The sequence below is a fragment of the Dermacentor variabilis genome, chromosome 2 (assembly GCF_050947875.1).
Source record: "Dermacentor variabilis isolate Ectoservices chromosome 2, ASM5094787v1, whole genome shotgun sequence".
In the NCBI taxonomy this organism is placed as follows: domain Eukaryota; kingdom Metazoa; phylum Arthropoda; class Arachnida; order Ixodida; family Ixodidae; genus Dermacentor; species Dermacentor variabilis.
The window spans coordinates 124,749,524-124,767,621 of NC_134569.1; positions in this window are offsets into that span (position 1 = coordinate 124,749,524).

The following is an 18,098-nucleotide window of genomic DNA, read 5'->3' on the forward strand; positions in this document are numbered from 1 at the left end:
TGTATATGGCGGAATGCAAAAAATAATCTGAGTATCTCCAAGCGACAGCATACAACATTATCTTGGTTCGTTCTATCCAGCTACGTGGCATTCGCATATTTCTAAATCTTGGTGCTTGATAGTTAGAACACCTTGTATATATATATTGAACAATGCTACAAGGTAAACAGAACAAGACAGCCGCCGTGCTTGCTTAGTGGCTATAGTGTTGGGCTGCTGAGCACGAGGTCGCGGGATCGTATCCCGGCCACGGCGGCCGCACTTATATGGGGGAAAAGGCGAAAACACCCGTATACTTAGATTTAGGTGCGCTTTGAAGAACCCCAGGTGGTCGAAATTTCCGGAGTCCTCCACTACGGCGTGCCTCATAACCAGAAAGTGGTTTCGGTACGTAAAACCCCATAATTTAAAGAAGAAACGACCGGTGGATCGGTCTTCATGAGTGGTGGAAACCGTTAAACTTAATACTGGTTCTGTTTGCCTTGTAGCATCGGCCAAGCTCTTTACATTTGAAAGGCGTACAGCCTGAATAATTTCTCTTGAATATAAATATGCAAAGGCTGAATGTGTTCCAAGTATGTGCACCTTCTGTTCAGCGTAACATAGAAAAATAACTTGCTACATAAAATCTGAACATACAATGCCTGCTCGCAGGCATCTCTAAAGCACGCCGATCTGTTAATTAAGATATGGTAAATTATATTCAACGAGATTCTTTTATTTATTTTATCTTCTTCGATTTACATACTCAATGCATGTGCCACTGGGTGTGTGCGCGTTCTTGGCCAATTCTCCAGAACAGGCGTGTCCCACTGTGATCCCTACATTAAACCCGAACTTGTAATTTAGGCTCACAGATATGTCTAAAGCTCGTAGATTTGTTAACACAAATATTTACATTTGACGGATTCTTGTATTTCCTTCCTTTCTTTTCATTATTAAAGGGAAGCTGAAAGTTTTTCCAGAAAAAAATGAGTGAACATCTGTACATAACGGTTTTCAACACTCCGAATTCGAATATCGTATCGAAATTGAGCGAAAGAAAGCGCAAATATATTTTATTTCGACGAAAAGTGCAGCAGCGGACACGCCCAGCTCGCGCGTCTCGTTTCCGCCTGTGATTGGTCGGGCGCCTCGTGAAGTCAACACTAGTGTTCGTCCGAACCGACCGCTGCCGCTACACATGAAGCGCGGTGCCAGGTAGTTTGGTGCTGTTTTTATGAGACGGTAATGGAAAATTTAGAGACTGCGTTTTTCTGAGGAGTTCAGCTTTACTCCCTACATGTACGAGCCGATTGCGAAGAGCCGGCCTCTCGAAGAAGCAAACGACGCTGGTGCGAGGAGTGCTTTCGACGCGAACGAAAGCGAAGTCTTGGGATCTCCTCGTGTTGGAAATGCTCTTTGGTGAGTATGTTTTTTGCGAAGCGATCTAGTGATCTCGCCGATCTTTCGCCGATGTAGTGAGCTCGTTTCCGGTGAAACAACTGTAGTGTTGTGTTCCTGCATGCCTCCTCGTGGAACGTAAGCGGGGATGCGATCGTCGGCATTTGTGCGCTGTCCAAAGCTGTCGGCAATCTACAAAGACGGTTTAAACGCGTGAAAAGCTTCCCGGTTCACGCAGTACGTGTAGTGACCTTCATCTGTGCGCCATCCGCACACTACTCGTAACCGAAGTCGTAAAGGCGGCTAATTCCGTCGGCTACGGGAGACGGTCGGTTTCTCGCTGTGCGCGAGAGAAGGGGGGAGCGTAGCGTCCTGGCGTGCGCCGGCTTTCCAGCACATGCAAACTCTACATTTGCACTGCGTTATGGTAGCTGCACGCAGGCTGTTTTACAACACACGCGCAAATAGAAAATTCGCGCCGCTTTGCGACGAAACCTGCGTCAAGGGCGGGAGATAAACATGCACCTTCCGTTCAGCGTGCTAACACGAAGGAGCTCGCAGTAAATCAAAATCCAGGTTTGGGCGAGTTCATGTATTCATAAGGCCTTCCAACACCAGTTATCATCAGTCAGTCCGCACTCGTGCCGTCTTTGTTTTCGTTGCTCCGATCTTCTCGCGCTGCGTTTAGAAAGCCTGCTAGTGGCAAGTAGTCCTCTCTCATTCTGTGGCCATATACAGCAACTGCGCAGGCCTAATTGCAGGGCTGGCCGTATACTACCCCTCTACATACACGCAGACGCACCAATATAGGAATGCAGGGTCGATCGAAGCAGATTACGATGGCACGCACGCAGAAGCAAGCACGGTCAGGCACGGTCGCGGAGGCTGCGAAGGAACGGAACACTAGTGTTGACGTCACAACACCGCGGTTTCCGGTCTTCGCTCGCATCGTCAGCGTCAGCAGCAGCGCGCGGCATTCGACGGGGGGCGGAGCTACAGCGCAATTTTAACCGACGATTACGTCGCTCCTAATTTTACCTACATGGTTTATAAGGTTCCCGCATCCGTATATGAGCGTCTTATTGAATTCGACAGACTCTTCAGCTTCCCTTTAAGGCATTCGGGTGTGTTCCCGTTCCTGACCAGTACTACAGAATCGCTATGTCCCATCGCGACGCAAAGGGTGCGCAAACGATTCTTAAATGGCACTAGGTACGCTGTCGTACTTTCCTGTGCGTACGCACCTGTCATCGCAAATCATCCAACGAGCACTCTACGTCGTCCTTGTGAGATCGCTTCGTATGCGTGTCGCACTGTGCATCCGTCTACTTCGGAGTTTGCATTTCGGCCCACCTTGTGAGCGTTGCAGTGCAAACACACAAAAATTGCATGAGAATAAAGTGGTAGCCTTTCTGGAGGATAAACAGAAACATTGCATGACATTGCACAATGCATAGCATGAAAGTATACAAAATTGTGAACATCGCCGTTGGTCGCAAAGCATTTAATTATTCGCTTCATCAAAGATTCGCTTCGCATCGATTCGAACATACGCGTTGGTCTGCGCGTTTATTTATTTGCTTAGAGTTTTATGTATTTATTTATTTATTTATTTATTTGTTCGTTTTATATTTCAGAGTACCAAAGTAACTCGGACGTTTTGAGAGTCGTTATGGTGGAAGGCTCGAAAATCACTTGGACTGCCTATAGGTATCATTACTGCGCACATAAAGCGGGACACTTTAAGCCTTCCATAAATTCAAGCCCTGACCATTGCAGACAAGCACGATGCGCACTCTTCTACTCTCCGTCGCAATTCACCACTGTCTATTTCTAATCATTTCGCGATGCCCCAACATATATATATATATATATATATATATATATATTCGTCTCAACGTATACACACAGCCGCGGTAAAATGAAAGCTAGAATTTTTTTTTCACACTTCCTTCAACGCCAGTTAGAGGCGCTATAGCGAGAGAGAAGGAAAAAAGGAAAGGCAGGCAGGTTTTGCTACCCTAAACAGGGGAGAGGAGTTGAGGGATACAAAATAAGGAAAGAGAAGGGAGAAAACGTGGACGCGACCGCTTCATCTGTAAGTGCACATCGACACCACAATTGATCTGTGAGGACTGTGTAGGTCATTTTCTGAGCTTAATGCGTTGCCATCGGGCTGCACCGGCCGCATGGGCAACATATGTGAAGTCCGCGTTGATATAAATAAACACTTTGGCGTAGTGAGCACGCGCTGAAGAACTGATTGAACATGAGAGTGCAGTCTTCACAGGTAGAAATGGCGGCTGCTGCGTTCACCGGATATCGAAAAGTTGATGGGTTCGTAGCGAAATAATGTAATGGAGCTTGGTAACTTTAGTTGGAAACCGATTTGGGAAAACGCGCTGTCGTAAGGCTCCCAGCCTCAGTATTGTGAGGCTCGGAGCAGCGGGGTTATGCCGTCGCGTTCGTGCATGCAGTGCCCACGTGTCCAAGCTTCATGAATTTCCAGCGCTGGAGTGGTCTTAGTATGAAGAGGCAGGCTATATGCCGAAAATTACGTACATTGACGTCTGACGGAAGTCACTCACCGCTGAATATAACCTTCATACTAGGTGACTTGCCGATCCGAGAACGTGTGTTATAAACAGCAACTTTTGTAACTGATTTAATGAGTATCGAGAAATCCGCGCTTGAAATGGCTTCGTTGATGTCGTAGATAGCACCAGTGGTGACTTGGTGCAAGTCTCTAATGGCTCAAATGGCTTTGGCATACGGGTAAATTTAGTGTCACTTTCAACGAATCCACTTAGCCGTTAGTGTCATTCACAGACGGTCATCATAATTAGGAACTCGTCCTTGGGAAAAAGTAAACAAATGCCATGGATGCCTTCGCTCGCTTCCTTGGAATTCGTATGGCAGGGCGGTAACCCCCCCCCCCTTCTCGGTCCCTTTACTCCCGCCTTTATTCTGTCACTTATTGGTTTTGATGTTCTATATGTTCCTGTTTTGTTTATATCAGTTTTTATGTTTCATTTTTTAATTCCAGTTATACACAGTGGCACGGGAAGGGGTACTTTCATTTAGTGTCATTTGTCTTTCTTTTAATTCATACTTTTTGCACCATTTAACGAATGTCAGGCCGAAAGGTTTAGCCAAGCTTAATGGGGAGTGCACTAACGAACGACTGTTCGAAGAACTCGCTTCATTGTGCTAAAGTCATCATCATCATCATCAGCAGCAGCAGCAGCAGCAGCAGCCTGGTTAAGCCCACTGCAGGGCAAAGGCCTCTCCCATACCCCGGTCATGTACCAATTGTGGCCATGTCGTCCCTCCAAACTTCTTAATCTCATCCGCCCACCTAACTTTCGGCCACCCCCTGCTACGCTTCCCCTCAAATCTAGTCCGTAACCCTCAATGACCATCGGTTATCTTCCCTCCTCTATACATGTCCTGCCCATGCCCATTTCTTTTTCTTGACTTCAACTAAGATGTCATTAACTCGCGTTTGTTCCCTCACCCAATCTGCTCTTTTCTTATCCCTTAACGTTACACCCATCATTCTTCTTTCCATAGGTCGTTGCGTCGTCCTCAATTTAAGTAGAACCCTTTTCGTAAGCCTTCATGTTTCTTCCCCGTATGTGAGTACTGGTAAGACACAGCTGTTATGCACTTTTCTCTTGAGGGATAATGGCAACCTGCTGTTCATGATCTGACAATGCCTGCCAAACACGCTAAAGTGCGTAGCCTCAAAAGCAATGCTTCAATAATAAATAAGATAAGACCACTTATCTGTCACTTCAAATGTCGTGAGCGTGCCCGTGTGACATCAGGAAAGCCCAAACCAAGAGCACTCGCTCGAAGTGTCACTAAATTTGCCCGCCTGGTTGGGGTATTAACGCGGCGGCATGTTCAGCATACTCGTGGCTGGCCAGAATATTACTTCGGCTGTTGACTCGAATGTCCTTCACTTCATTTGGTATCAGTACCTCCAGACGCAAAGATAAACTTTGCCGCTTGAAGTGTCGGATGTAACTTCGTGCCGAGTTTAGGCACGCAAAGGGCTGTGAGTGGCTCAGGGGTTCGCGTCGCCTTTACAGTGTACTTATTCGAACGGGGTCACATGCTGGGCATCCTTCTCTTTTTGCCTGCGGTTTAACAAAATCTCGAAGCTGCCATCAAAATATTTATCGCTGTCAACCGAGTAGATCAGGGTGTCGTCGGTGTAAGTGCCTGCTTCTGTAGCTATTTCGCTTCGCGGAGACGGCCGCCTCGGACGCTGCTGCGTCAGGAAGATGGGCGCGGCACTTCCGTAGGAAACAGGCTGCTGACAGTCGCTCGCAGCAGCTTCTGAAAGAACTGCGAAGTAATAGAAAGCTTGAAGACACATCATTGAGCAAAGTAGAACGACAGGTGAGTGGGAACGCTGATGCTGTAGCAAATAGAACTTTTTTTCTTACACGAAACTTGAGACGCTTGATAGACCAGTATTACTCCAAACTTTAGCAGAGTTTGGGGTCTCCAGCACTCTTTTTGCGGTTACGTGGTAACCTACTTTACCTGTACCTTCCTATCGTCGGTGACACATTTGTTCGCTTTCAATTCCTTCACGTTGCCGTGCCGCTTTGTGACGTTGTTTCTGAGGATCACTGCCACAATTTGGGGCACAGTGGCTTAGCGTCGCTTTACCGGTAGTATCAAAAATTGGCAGTTTCGCCCAAAGGTGAAGCGTTGAAATTTAGCAATAGTAAGCGTTCACCGTTCCACCGAAGGTGTCTCAGAACGCTCGGTGAGGAAAAGCGTGCCAGTGGCGTTGCGCACGTCGCACCTTTATTTTCGTGCGCGACTAGACCGAAGGAAAACTGTTCGTCAGCACCCAAAGAAAGGATTAGATAGCTTCAGCTTGCTTTTACTTCACGTTCCGCTTAGACCAGTGCATGCACCCCGAGGTGGCATGTACTAGAGCCCTGCCCGGGCCCTTGATACCAAGCCAAGGGCCGTCCCGGGCACGATGGAGGAAATTTGTTGATGATGAACGTTATTATTGGTGCTTTGCCCTTTGTAGCGGGCGATCAGACGGAAAATTCGGTGTGTACATACGTTGAAGTTCTGCTTCACCCGCGGTGATAGATTAGCGGTTAAGCTGTCGCGCTGCTAAGCTCTAGGACGCGGGTCCGATTCCCAGCCGCGGCGGCCACATGTCGAAAGGGAGGAAATGCAAAAAAAAAACATCCGTGTACGTAGATTTAGGTGCACGTTAAAGAACTCCAGGTGGTCGAAATTAATCCGGCCCCCACTACGGCGTACCTCATTATCATTTCGTTGTTTTGGCACGTAATACGCCAGAATATAAGTGTTTGCTAATGTGGTACATAAAAACTCATTACAATAAAAGTATAGCGACAATAAAACATCGTGAAAGAAGAACATGAAAACAAAACTGCCATAAAAAAGCGCATAGAAGCAAACCCAGGGCATTCTCTCTAATGCTCCTGTCTACACTCCACGTTGGAAACAATAATGATTACACAAATTCTTAAAAGAGGCTCTTGATCATTAAATTGTTGCGGCAAGATAAAGAAAGCTTAAGGTTGTATATGGTGCACAGCAAGCAAGCGCCACGGCAAGCAAAAGCACATGAAATGTATATCATTGGTATTCTAACTTCATAATCACGACGTACAATATGAATGATATAATCAAGCTGTCACACACCATGCTTCAGGCTATCCCAGATGTAAGGTTGCTCCCTTTCTTTATGGGATAAAGATAGAAAATATGCCTCAAATAACACGCAGTCATACAAAAGGACTGCACCCGAAAACGATGCCACCAGAATAGGACTCTGCGAAGGCCAGCAAAAAGCAAGCATCTACATATTCTTGTGCAAAAAGAGCAGGTTGTCCAGGCTGTACGCCTTCAAGCAGATCTTCCTCTCTTGGAATACGTACCCAGCCGCACCGAAATTGCGTTCGCTACTTACAGATTGTGCTCACCGTATGTATCAGCCCCACCTTCTCGGGGTGTATTCAGCTACAGTGCATAAGCAATAAAAAACCGAAATCTTTGTTTCTCTCATGGGAACATCAGTGATCTGGCCCATTGCCTGAGCTGTTATTCCTCCGCATGGTGCCCATCATTTACCTTGACTGTACGATTCGGTCGTTTGAAGTCATTGAGCGTGACAATTTACAAATTAGTGAATTCACACAAACAGTCGAATTCACGAGCATACAGTACAACATAAAAGCACAAGTAGCAAGAAACACTACTTGCGTTAGCGTTAAAATAATATAATAGTATCGACATTGATAATCCTACAATCGCGAAAGTGGTAACAGGGAAATGGCTTAAAGATGGCTTTTTTATAATTTATTTTTCTTTAATTACTCAGAAACAACGCTCCTTTTTGTGGAATAGAAATATAACTTTATATGTTCTTTTATGTTCTTTGCTAAGGTATACTAAGAACCAACTCTTTGAACGTTTAACTTCCGCTTGACGCAAAATCCCTTGGACCGTGCAAGGCATAACGTTCGCGCGTGCGCGAAAGCCCGACTCGAAGGCCCTTTAAAGAGCGGGCGGGAGTCCGGTCCGGGCCTGCGGCTTCAAGCCCGGGCCCGGTCCAGGCCCGCCGCATTGTGTTTCGGACGGCCCGGCTCAGCCCGCGGGCCGGGCCAGGCCGGGCCCGTGCAGTGCTCCGGCATGCACAGTTCTGCAGGAATGCTAATCTATACGTGCGCGCACAATGCTCATGACAGAAGTGGAAGCCAAAACGTTGGCCTGGCTCGGGATCTGCAATGGTGTAGGTTGTTTTGCGCCACTGCGAACCTCGTCATCCGCTGGAACTTATTCAGTGGGCCCACGAAAAGGCGGTGACCGTTTGGGCCCTCGAATAGGGGCTCCGACCGCAGTGGCTGAATTCTGAATGAATGTTGTTTCTCTCTCTCTCTTTTTCTCTCTCTCCGGCAGACCCGGCTGAGCGGACCGTTACCATGAGCCCACTTGGCTTCGTCATTTTTTCCAGCCATAGCAATGTCCGTCTCTTGAGACCTTCTGACGAGGGTGGCGCGGAACGTAGCAGTGAAACGGCGGCGGTCGTAGCCCAATAGGCGCCGTATAACTGCTATCGCACATAAGATTTTCTCGTATAGAACTAAGCATTTGCGTAGACTACCGTGGCTGCTTTCCTTCTACGAGGGGTTAACGTCCGCTGTGTTTACTTTCACGGACAAACTCATGTGGCAATCAACGGAAAGCTACCCGGAGTCAAAGCGCGCGCAAGCTAAGAGCGCTCCTGAGAACACTTGCACGTGGTCATTTGCATGAGCTTAATCTGAGGAAGAAAAAGCAGAAACATGTTGTTTTCAGTTATGCGTGCGTGCGTACCAACTTGCACATCGTAGTACCCTATAGCAGATGTTATTTTAAGCAACAAAATAGGGCAAAATTCGCAACTCAGTGGTAAATTTCACTTATTTCCTTGCTTTCTTTCTCTTCCGCAGTTGGTTAAATGTGAAACCGTCGCACTTAGAAGCTACGCTGATTCAGTATCTCTTCTAAGAAACCGAAAGTGCTGTAGAGCTCTGCAAGAATACAAAAAAAAATTTACAGGACGCTTAAGCTTTGCCTTTGAGAGTGGAACGCGATAGCATTCAAATATCCCTGAGTGCTTCTCACGCTTCCTAGCAACTGCAGCTTATGTAATGGTAATGTTTACCGGGAAACGCTGGAAGCGAACGCTATGCACGAAGGGGAGGCTTGTGGTGTTACTTCTTTTTATTGCGATAGCAAATATATGGACGCTCCTGGCGCATTTCTGCCGTCGCCGTCGGGGTCCCCGTCGTCGTCTCCTCAACCGCGCATCTTTCCGTTCATTGCCGCAGAAAGTTGTCTGCAAATGTAGTTCGTGCTTTGCAAGCCCTTGACAAGAAGGCATGCACAACGTTTGCTGTGGCACATTCAGTGTGTTTTTGTTTGCCACTGAAAGATTCTGTAGCCCATGAGTGGTGTTGTTATTAAGCATCAAATTCAAGAAGCATGTGCCTATAGGTCGCGCGTTTTTGTTTGTGTGTGTGCAGGGGGGGGGGGGGGGGTTGCATGGGCCTGAGCGTGAGCGTCTGCATATTGTGTGTGTCCATCCGTGCGTGTACATGTGAGTGTATGTGTGCATGTGTGTATGTGTTGTATTTGTGCGCGTGCATTGTATGTTCGTGATTGCGTGCGTGCGTGCGTGTGAGTGTATGTTTGTGCGTGCGCGCGCGCGTGTGTGCTGGAACCTCTTCCAGAACTTTCCGGTTTTATTCATAACCACGAAAAGAAAAATATAAGAGATATTGTGACCAATTTATTGTTTAGACATTGTTTCATTATTTTCAGTACTACATGACCATACTTATTACAGGGGCACTAGCACGCTAACGGGGAGGAGGCATCAGGAAAGTCCCTGCAACAGGCGCCGCTGTAACTCTCTTATATACTTGCTGTCTGGTTCGGTGCACTATTACTCTTGTCAAGAGCCACATTATATCCAAGGTTTGGCCATTCTTTCAAACAGCTGTTGAAATTAGTAAGCTCGCCAGGCTCGGAAGCAAAGTGTTCAAATTTGTGTCAATGCATGGTTTGACCATCGTCGTGGTGTTTCTTGTGACGTAAGCATCGGTGAGTAACAGCGTTCGGTGGACTTTCACGAGATCAGTGGCATCCTGGGACAATTTCGAATGTATGGCCTTATTCTGCTAAGTGGCACACGAGCGATTTGGTCTGAAAGCTTCCAAAATGAGTTATTTCGTTCGGTAAAAAAATAGACATTTATGTTAACGCAGCATGGAGGCTGTTTGCTTTAGCTTTTCACGCTATGCAGTTACTGTGCCTGTCAAGGACGCTATTCTTACCTTAATCATAATCACGATGGCCATCATCACCACTCCATTTCTTGTCAGTCTCAAGTTATCCCCGTCTTACGTAAGACGCGCTTCATTGTACGCCGACAAATGGCTTATTTTCTTCACATCACCTGCAGTTCTAGGTGGCGGTTACACCAGTTTGACACCCATTCAGTTATTTCAATAGCTCACCATATGTCCTTATAGCTCTGCCTTAATACTGCGTAGAAGTCAATACCCCACAGACTCCTGATTTCTGTATTAGCAATTAACGAACGTGAGCTGTAGAATCGGCGACGAAATGCGGCGCTCCTTCTGCCGATATACACATCCACCGAAAGACTCCTGAAAATGGGCGTCCACAATACGCTCGACGAACTAGTTGAAGCACACAGAACAGCCCAATACGGAAGATTAACCAAGACACCTGCGGCAAGACACATCCTAAGGAAATAAAACATCCAGTACGAGAGCACTCAAACAAACGTTCGGCCCATACTCAGAGACATCTTCAGTCGCCCCAGGGTTGACCCAATCCCAAAGAACATTGTTAGGATCGGCCTGCAGCTATTTCAGCCCGCTGCATGTGTTCCGATCCAACCGGGCGGTGGCGCATTTCAGAGAACTGCGGATAACCGGCAGCCACGTGGCAGGGGTCAGCTCAGGGGAGTTCTCGAGGGGAGGTAATTGGCGGAACCTCCCCATGCGCTTTTCGAGACACCAGACAATGTGCTACCCAGGCTCGCCACCCGGGACGGCTCCGAGTTGGACGAAGCAGGCTTTGTGCGCAACACGACAACGCCGCCCTGTTCTGCTATGAGTGGGGGAGTTGCCGCGGGAACGCCGACGAGGGCTCCATCCCACGCGCCGACCAAGACGCAAGACAATGTGCTACCCGGGCACGCTACCCGGGGCGGCTCAGAGTTCTACGAAGCCCCACTGACGTCGGATCCGGACCATTGCACCTGTGTGTGTGTGTGTGTGTGTGTGTGTGTGTGTGTGTGTGTGTGTGTGTGTGTGTGTGTGTGCGTGTGCGTGTGTGTGTGTGTGTGTGTGTGTGTGTGTGTGTGTGTGTGTGTGTGTGTGTGTGTGTGTGTGTGTGTGTGTGTGTGTGTGAGCCCTCATCCTCCTCCAAGTCGAGAGCCCGACTCTTCCAAAAGCGCGGGTCATCTACAATGACGTCGAACTATGACGTCGAGCGGAATGCTTATAAGCAGCGATTGTCGGCTGCTGGAGTGTGCTCGTTGTCGTGCTCGAAATGTACTCGTGAGCTGTGTGCTCGTAAGCTGTTTGCTGCATGCTCGTCTTGCGGGCTCCATTTGGGAGTCACGCTAGACTGTCGATGTACCTCATGTTCAACTGTAAATAACATGTAAATAAATCCGACTCTCCTAAGTCCCGACGAAGAGTCAGGCTCCTTCCTACAGCTACGACTGCCAAATCTTACATCTGAATGGCAGCGGTGAGGTCGGCCTACAGCTCGTAGATCGTCCGACAACTCTAACAAATGGTGGCAGCGGCGAGATCGTCCGACGAATCTTACAGCATGCACCCGGAATATCACACCAAACGGAGACAAGCCCGGGCCAAAGCACTCCAAAAACACTACGCAAATCACGAGGAGGCGGTCTACGTAGACGTAGCCGAACTCGGAGAACGAGACGCTTTCTCCGCAGGGGTAGTAGGAAATGACCTCAAATCAATCACCGCGGTCACCATTTTTGGAAGGCACGCAGAAGAAGCGGAAGAAGCCGCGATAGCAACAGCTACCACAAATATCGCAGCCAAAATAATTTCCCGTGACTCTAAGACGGCAGTGCGTAATTTTGCCAAAGGCAGAATCCACGAACCGGCGCTACAAATTCTAAAGAAAACACATTTCACGCCCCGCAAGATCAAAATCATCTGGATCCTTGCGCACTCGTCCCATCCCGGGAATGAAGTGGCTCAGGATTTCGCCCGAGGACTCGTCAACCGGGCAGTGAGCCAACGGACCCTGCCAGGAGCAAAACAGCGCATGATAACCTGCCACGAAATTGCGCAATGCTATAAAAACTAAAGACGAATACCCACCGCTCGACAAATCCTTAACCAAAAACCAGCAGGCGACGTGGATGCAACTCCAAACACACACCTTCCCCAACCAGTAAAAACTATCCATAGTCTACCCAGGGATACACTCCCCCGAATGTGCGCTATGCGAGGCCGACAAAGCCGATTTAGCGTACATCTTGCACGGATGCCCTGAGCTCAAACCTAGAGCCGAATGGCACCTATCCAACCAAGAGCAGTGAGAGGCTGTGGTGACCAGCTAGGAAACCGCGGTTCAACTGCGGGCCACGACCTGAGCTTTAGAAGTCGCCGTAAGACACGGTCTGACGGCGACCTCACGAAGCTATCATGACTTCCCACATGTAATCTCATAAATCACTTTCTGTTGACGAATTGAAGTTTTTACCACCACCACCAGCACGAATGCTGCGTACCGAATGCGCACGAATGCTGCGTCGAGTTGCGTGCCGGGGGTGGCATTTGAGCGGCTTTCCGTAGGAATCGGCGAAGGAAATAAAAAGAAAGCATATAGCATAGGGAATTACCGATTGAAGAAATGAGGCGCACTTTTCTGGTTACCTGGGCTCGTCTCCATACATCCCACGCCATGTGTGACGACTTCCAGAACCTTTTTTTTTTTTGGAATCGCTAGCTCGGCACGTGGCATTAGTCACCTCAATTTTTGTTTTATTACTCGGCAACGGCGTCCACATCAGCGTCCGAATCTCTGCCAAAAAAGCCACGGATCGCACGCCTCGGTGATCTCCGCGAGCAATGTGCACGCGTTTCCATCCTGGGAAGCTTCGCCAGATCACCGCGTCATTCGGCAAATAGCTTTAACACAATGACGATTGCCACGTCGCAGGACAGCGCGGGCATCACACGCGCACGATCGCTGTCAGTCCCGCATCGTAAAGGACAGTGCGATCCGCATAAGTTACGGCGTTCGGCCTTCCGGTCTGATATACCGTGCGAGGACTTTTGATAAGGAAGAAGTACGTCGGTGTTGTTTTTTCTCTTTGCCTCTATATGACGTCAGTATGTAGATTGCATACGATGGAGCAAACTCTCATTCGAGCACACGACGAAAGCGAAAAATGCGCTCTCTGAATAGTTGCTCAATTGCTATAGATTACATAAGTATCATTTAGAAACAGATATTCGTAAATAATTTTTTTTTTGGGGGGGGGGGCGGGGCGATTTCTCCGTTTTTATAATACCGACGATAATCCAACAAATAATCCGCAACGAAAGCAGGTACCAAAATTATGTAAACTCCGCGTGATGTAAGCTTGTAACACCAACAGAAAATTAACGTGGTAATTTGAATATATATAGACCAGCTTCGGCTACGTGCATGCGCTTTTCAAAAGTAATATCTACAAAGGAGGACTGCTTTATACATTGGTTAAATTGTGTGCGCTTCAGGCGCTGCTATAGATGCGCTTGACTGCAATGTCTAGTTCATAAGGGAGTTAATTGAAAATATGAAAAGCTTGTTGGCCGCGATTGCGTAAAATGTGCTGTTGCTTTATTCAGCAAAACGAAAGAAATATCGCACAGTCGAGTTGTGCCATTTGGTAATCAGAACCTCCAGTGTTTGAAATGTACTCGTCCAGAGGTCCCGAGCAGGTGTATATGGGTGGTGGTGTTGGCGAGGCATGCTCGAGACGACCCTGAAGGGGCAGCCCGCTACAGGTATTAGTTGTAGATGGGTCTAGAGGTTGGTTCCAAGATAACTAAACACCGAGCCTCACCTCTTATGCTGCACAACAGGGGAAGGAAGCAGACTTCGCTTGTGAGTCCACGAAGCCTATCAAAAGAGTTTTCACAACGATCACTTTCGGTGTTTGGGTAGAAGCGGTTTGTTACCTCATCAATGAATACAAGAGGTCCGTCTCTGTGAAATCACGGCTTTACTCTCACAGAATTACGCGAATATTGAATATGAGAAAATGAAGGTGCGTTTGATTTTCACGTTCTTAAAAGCCGTAATATCAGCCGTCAGGGGAGCTTCACAGGCACTGGTTCACTAGATTTCTGAGGATCATACTCATGTGACACTGCACAAGATAATAAGAGCAAGGAATTGCTGGCCTCGATGGCCACGTTAAACCCACCTGCAGCTAAAAACTATACCACCACCACGAGCTAGGGTATATAAAAAGAAAACGTGCTTCGGGAGGCGGCTCTGGATTAGCGTCGGCCAAGCCAAGTTAAAACCAAAGGTAAATTATTATGCTCCACAGTTTGAAAGACAATGCCGCCGACGCGCCGGCATGCCAGCCACCGTTATTGTATTCGCCGATTTTGTTAAGCCAGGCGCTCTGGCAACACGCACGCGGGTGTCCTTCGTGGACCACTCGGAAGATCACGTAGTCGACACAGCGGACGGCAAAGCAAGCAACCGGCAACATCTATTTGCCGCCATTGGTTCCTTCCCGGGCTACTCACATCCAAGCCCATGAAAGTGGCGCTGGTTCAGGATCACGTGATGTGCATGGTCCTCTACCTGACTAGATTCTTGCTCGAGCGCAGGCCACGCACCACTTGAATTCGATTGTTCATCGCGGCCGGGTTCCTCATCCACTGCAGCCGGCATGAGGAACTGTTCATACTCTCGGTCTTTGTCAACTGCATATCGGTGACGTGTGTCCCGGTCACGCAGCACTCGCTGCGTCGTGCCTCTTCTTTTTTTTTCCTGCTTCTTTTCGTCCTGGTAATCTACTGCCACCTATACCTTGTACACCACTGCCTGAACATTTCACCTGTGTCTGCCCCTGCTCTGCTCTGCAGTGGCGTCTCCTAGGTCGCGCACACGCGATATTCTCGCGATAGGTTCTCGCATGCATCCGCTTAAATGGCGATCGCGGAATCCTAAGAAGCGAGGTTCGCAAAGGCGCATCGAATTATACAAACGCTGCCGACCAATTCACAAGAAATGAGAACGTCGTGCTGCTCATACAGACACTCTCTTCTTTTCTTTTTTTCTTTTGGAAGTGCGGTCACATATGAGCGGGTTTTGCATTTACTGTATACCGCTTTTTATCCTCGTCATATTCAAGGTGGGCTTTTCCTCGTGCATTCCTGTTTCCTTGTCAGCTGTCTACGTTAACACGGCAGGTGTCTTCCTCTATGTCAGTGCTGTCTTGGGCACTAGGTGACTACGCTCTTTCTGTCATAACTTCTTACAAAGCTGCTGATGTCTGCAGAGTGGAAAGAAACCGCATCGTCTTAAATCGGGGCAGTCTTCCACAGTAGTCCCCCGCGAGATAAAGTAAGAAGCAATTGTGGTTTACGTATGTTTTTTTTTCTTTTGGCAAGCCAATCGCAATATTTTCAATCAATGACGTGAATATTTCCAGACAGTCATCCGTGACAGAAAAATAGACTGCTGCATTCCTCCTTTCTCCTGGAATGGAATGGGCGGTTCGCGAGATTCACTCAAGCAATTAGTCAAATTGACATTTCAATGAAATTTGTCGGTTTTATCGTAACTGATTCAAGTTTTTTCTCATGGGATTTGCGAGTGCTTGTATGTCCTTTGCCACCCGAAAACTTTCCGCAGATAAGTCATTCTTTGTTTATTGAAACTCCCACTTGGGGTCGATCCCATGCAAACAGCAAATGAGAAAATCTGGTTACACATCCTATCTCGCAGTACCCTTCCTCCCTAGCTAGTTATAGCGCCGTCTTGTCGAACAACTCGGAACATTTCTTAATAGAATTGAAGTAATGAATGTAACCGAGACCACGCATTCACGAACTTTGCTGATATTGCGAGTGTAGTTCACGTTCTTTTCTTATATCGTACTGTTGGATGCTATGGTTTTAACCGATCGTGAACCCCTTGTCTACGTCTGCAAGAACGTACGAACTTTACGGTCCTTTCTCTATCTTCTCCTCAGTATTCGAAAGCACTGTTCGCTGCGATTTGGCATCTCCGCATCTTTCATAAGTCCTCTGCAGCGACCATTATATTCTTTTTTGTACGGCTGATAAGCCTGTGCAGCCTGACATTTCTTCTCGCCGCCATCATGACCTAAGCAGCCTTCTTAGCCATGTGCACAGTCAAACTGTCTGCCACAAGGTTATACACGGAAGTTGGTTGAGAGAACCGAAGCTTCGCTTTGAAAAATCCAAGACCCCAAGAAACCACTCACAAATTATCTCACACTCAGTCAATGACTTCCAACTTATGATCGTTGCACTCTCCGCTGAGGAGACGTGTGATATGAAATCTGTCTAATCTCTATACAACTGTATTTTATCGTGCGAGATAGAGTTTCTCAATTACATCTTGCATAGAGCGTTTAAAAATTGAATTATATTTTAAAGCTTTTCTTGGCAATTGCTTTCTAGTAGAAGCTGCCCAATGACGTGCCCAATAACATTCCCGCAGCCACCACCACCGTGTCTGCCTTCCAACCCAGAAACTTTGCATAAATAGAAGCGTAAATACCGTCGTCTTCTGGTTACTCAGTCTATACATTCGACAGCCACTTGTCGTAGAGTTATGTTTTTTTTTTAGTTAGAAAGGAATGAAAACTGCATGACATGGATATCTATTGTTCTAATGATTGTTTCAAACTATCGTCATAGTAATGTCGTGGAGATTTCGTTCGTTGTTGTAAAGGCAACCTGTCAACACTATTCCTCAAATGTTATCAGAACTTCACGTCGTGTCTGCGTTATTACCGAATTATCTTCAAGCGTATTTATCTTCTTAGCTTGTTTTTAAATATTGTTCCATAGCGTCAGCTTGGCAGGCATGAACGTTATACGTGCGCAGAGTAATATGGCACTGCTATTGTTTATCTTTTTTTATGAAACTATCTCTTGCTATTTCAAAGATAAAAAACACACAGCAAGAGCTAGAACATACAATGGGGCATTCCGCAAACATATCTGTAGGCTAAAGGACTTCGTTTTCATTCTGGCCATGAAAAAAGGAATGCGACAATGCACAAGGTGAGATGCGATTCCAAACGAGAAACGCCTTAACTCGGCTGGAGTACACCACAGGTCAGCGCAGTAATTGTAACTTGCCGCTACACCCTTCTCACGTTGTGCGATCAATGTGCAACTGTGCTTGGGCTAGTTCCGAAATCAACTTTGGAAAATGGTCATATTTTGTTGAGCGAACGAAAAATACAAAGACTAAGTATGTCCTCATTTTTTTAAGTTGATTTTTGTAGTCGCTTGTCAATTTAATTCACCTGGTGTTCAGGCTTAGTGTTGAATTTGATTAATTGCTGCCGTTTATATTACCTCCAAACAAACCAGGTACTGATCGTCACCAGGGTACAAAAAAAAAGAAACTGTGTTGACGCAGCTTATCTACTTGAACAACTGTTGAAATGTGACCTGTTTTGCACACGTCTATACTTCTAACGCCCTTTAGTTCAGCGCACTTTCTCGCAGGTTCCTTACCTTTAATGCGGTTAACATTATTTGGGGACTTCACCCAGTTTGCGCTATGTTTGTCTGTTTCTCTGCGCCTAACTCTTTTTCCAGCCATCTTGGGCCACTTGGTATTCCGCGCATAGTCTAATCGGTAAAACATCGGGCTGTCGTCCTGGGGGAACCGGGTTCGAAACCAACCGTGGGACTAATATGGCTAGTAGGGTATGTGACACTGGGTATGTGACACTCTTCAGTGACCCTCTTTAACGCCATCTTGGGTCTCTGCGTATGTAATTCTGAGAACGTGCCGCTCTTCAATGGACCTCTTTGACTCCAACTTATGTTACCGCAGCTTGCGTCCGCAAGCAGCAGTGG